Source organism: Erithacus rubecula, assembly GCF_903797595.1.
Source record: "Erithacus rubecula genome assembly, chromosome: 3".
Lineage (NCBI taxonomy): Eukaryota > Metazoa > Chordata > Aves > Passeriformes > Muscicapidae > Erithacus > Erithacus rubecula.
This window is the reverse complement of record NC_136689.1, coordinates 26,907,461-26,911,133: the sequence shown is the minus strand read 5'-3', so window position 1 is coordinate 26,911,133 and position 3,673 is coordinate 26,907,461.

The window sequence follows — 3,673 nt, the reverse complement described above, 5'->3', positions numbered from 1 at the left end:
TTTACTTCTTGTGAGTCACAGATTAAAAACCAAACCATTCTCACTTACAGAAGTCATCCCCTGGGGTCAGAAGAACCATTTGTGTTAGTGAGAGAGGTGAGACCTCCCAAGATGTGCCAAAATCATCCTGAGATGAAATTGCTCCACTCTTCCCGGGAGGGCCCACAGCATCTTGCAGGGTCAGCTCCATAAATTGTGTGTTCTTCAGGGCAAGGACCTTGCCCTCCCATTTGTCTGGGAAGAATGTGTTCGGTGTGCCATACCACAAATAACAAATAACTGCTTTGGCTGCTGGCTGGGCTTGGGATTATGAGTCAGTTCTCCTCCTGATTAATTTCTTGTTCTGAGATACCAGCAATGCAGTTTTACTGGAGTATGTCAGTGCTGGTGTTAGTCAACCCTGCTCTTCCCTTGCTCACGGTGCAACTGTCATCTCCTGTCTGCACCGTACTTCAGAGCACTGAGGAAGAATACTAATAAGATTTCCAAAAGGCTTGCTGCCACTTTGGGTGGAAAGGTTTCCTGCAAAGAATGTGCAGCAAAACTCCCAGGAGACAGACAGAGAAAACCCACTGAGAAGAGCTGGTGTCATCCAATTTCATTGTCTCTGTGTCACTGCAATACCCCTGTAACTCTAACACACTGCTCTGTGCTGCCCTAGCTTGTGCAGTTCAATGTAATTTCCTTGGTTGAACATCTTTATTTTAAAATTGTAACAAGGTATTAACTAGTTTCCCTATACCTAACTGTTGGCCATTTGCTGTTTAAATAACTGTCTCCTGTTCAGGTCAGTTAGATTTTTGCTTTTACCATTTGATTTTGCATCACATTAAAAAAAAAAAAAAAAAGAAAAAAAAGAAAAAAAGCAACCTTGTATGTCATATTTCCATGCAGGTTAAGGGTTAGGATCTCACAAGTTCATATGACAAGGAAACCAGAAATACCCCTCATCAGTGAGTAACAAACACGTGTAGCCTAGCAGCCAAGAAAAGAAGGACATAGACAATAGAGAAGCCAAATATTAGCTGATGAGGCCTGAGGTTTACTGGAAGTGTTTCCTCTGGGGGAGCTGGCAGAAGTTGGCACTACTATGAAATTTTCAGAGGGCAGCCCTGTTGTGGTTTCTTAGCTGTGCCTCACTTGCTGCCATTGCACCTCAGCTGGTGCTTGGAGGTCCTGAGTGTGGCTGTCTGGTGGGACACTGTGGTGCCACTGCCCCTTGCCAGGGGACACTTTCCTCTCCAAGAGCAGCTCCAGCAGGGTGCAGCTCTGCCAGAGGCCCCTTGTCAGGGTGTGCCTGTTATCAGCAGTCAGGGGACAGGCTGCCTTTTCCAGGTCTGCTCCTGAGAACACCCCTGCAATGCAGTCTGGGGATCCACAGGATCATAAGCAGGACTGCTTTCTAAATTAAGGGATAAAGTGCAAAGAAAGAAGGCTTTTAACATAGGAAACCCCATAATGTTAGTCTTTGAAGAGTTCCCATTAGATGCTGGCAACCTCAAGCCAATCCAGCGGTTGCATTTGCAGGTCTTGGCCTTTGTTATTTTTATCTTCTTTGGGTTCAGGGAGACAACTCATAAATGGAATTAGGAGTCTGAGCTGGCTCTGTATTTTTAAGCAGATGTTCATCAGCTTGACCAACGGATTGCCATACTTTGTATTGCTCATTTATGTATCATGTAGATATATTTATATTGTTGAACAAGTGCAATACTTTAGAAAGTTTGACTAATACATCAATTGCATCATCCAGACATGAATTTTAACATGGAGCAGTGATATTGCTTTGTGTATTCAAATAATATATCCCTAACTACTGCTTAAGGCAGACTGAGGTTTTGTTTCATTTTGTTTTCAGATTGAAACCAGGAAGCTAATGTACATGGGTTGGCCTCTTCTGAATCTTTGTCATCTTAGACAGCCCTGCTTATTGCCAGCTCATTTCACAGAGATCTATTTCAAATCAACTCATAAATTATTAATAGTACATGTGTAGGTCAGAGAGATGCTAACCCTGACAATCACACCCTAATATTCTCTCTTTAGCATCAGAAATAAGAAAGGAGATGTGAATAATCAATATTCAACAACCATGGTACATCTCATACAGATATGGTATATGCACTTAGAAAAAAAACCCCACATCTTTGAAAAACCTGTCAGGCTGGCATTAATCTTGCATGATGAATAATGTGGCAATCTATGAATTTTTAACACCTTTAAAATGATAAAATTGTGGAATGTGATATCCAAAAGTAAATTTGTTCAAATTGGAGAATATTTTTGATCAAATGGAGATATTGAATAATGTGTAGAGAAATATTTAAACATCAATTTAAATTGCACAGCAGGCAAGACAGTTTGTACGGGTTTGTGACTGGGAGCAGCTTTCTGTCACAAATAATTCGCCTGCAGATTTAATTATAACCCAGAGCTTAAGCAGTAACTCTTCTGAGGAGAACCCTAACTCTGGAGGCCCTGAGCAGTTCCTGGGGCTGTTCCTGGTGTGCAATGCCCTCTGCAGAAAATCCCACCAAACCCAGAGTAGGGTGCTTCCAGAGAGGATGCAACACAGCAGCAGAAAGGGGCAGGAGCAGAATTTAATCTTTTATTTGCAGCAGGGCACCCCAGTGAGCAGGATCAGGCCCTTGCTCAGCTGATTGTGCTTGATGAGAGAGAGCAAGCTCGGGTTTTCAGACTGGGAAAAAATAAACCACTAACATGTAGGAAATAATGGGATGGATGCTGTCCTGCTTGAAGTTCAGTACAAATTTGTTGTTGACATTCATGGGGACAGGATCAGACTTTACATTTGAAGTCACCTCCCTCTGACAAACTGCCTGACAATTACTAAACCAAAATGCTTCATTTAGAAACTGTCAAAAGGGAATTACTAACCTTTTATACTTATTAAAATTGCTATATGTGTTCCTGTAAAGGGACTAGAGAGCAGCTGGACATTTTAATTTTCACTCTATGCAAAATAAAAATGACACTCAAGAACTTTACCCATTTTTAAATTCTTCTAATGAAAGCATTTTATTTTATTCCATTTTTATTGAATAGAAAATAAAATGTGTTTGTTTCCCCAGATTTGAGGAGAATTAACATGTATCTGATTGTTAATATTTGATCCTTCTTTAATTATTTATGGTATCAAGGAATGAATCTGTCAAGTAAATAATGAAATGCGTACATGCAGCATATGTAATTAGGTTAGGTGCATAAATCCAAAGTGTTCACTTTATAGTTGTCAGTGCAAAATTTATTAATAATGAGAAATGCTAAGTGAAGAAAATTCCTAACAGTCTACTCATTAGTGTAGGTTAGAGCAGTTGCTGAAAAGGAAAGTTATCATTCCTCTCCTACTGTATTTCATAATTTCAGGATGTTAGTAAATCATTATGTATTTTCCTCATCTCTGTTTTAAATGCAGAGTAAGAGCAGTCTTTAAGTTGTGCTGGGAAGGTGCATTTTGTCATCACTGCAAACAGACAGCTATCAAAGGAGAGAGGTTTTGCAGCTTTGTGTAGTTTGAAGCCTATGTTTTATCCCACTCTTGCTTTCCTTAGGCACAGGAGTTCCCAAGTGTTTAAAAGGGATGAACTGGTCTGTATTTATCCCCTGGAATTTTAGGACTGAAGGTGATGAATGAAGCACAAGCTTCAAGCAC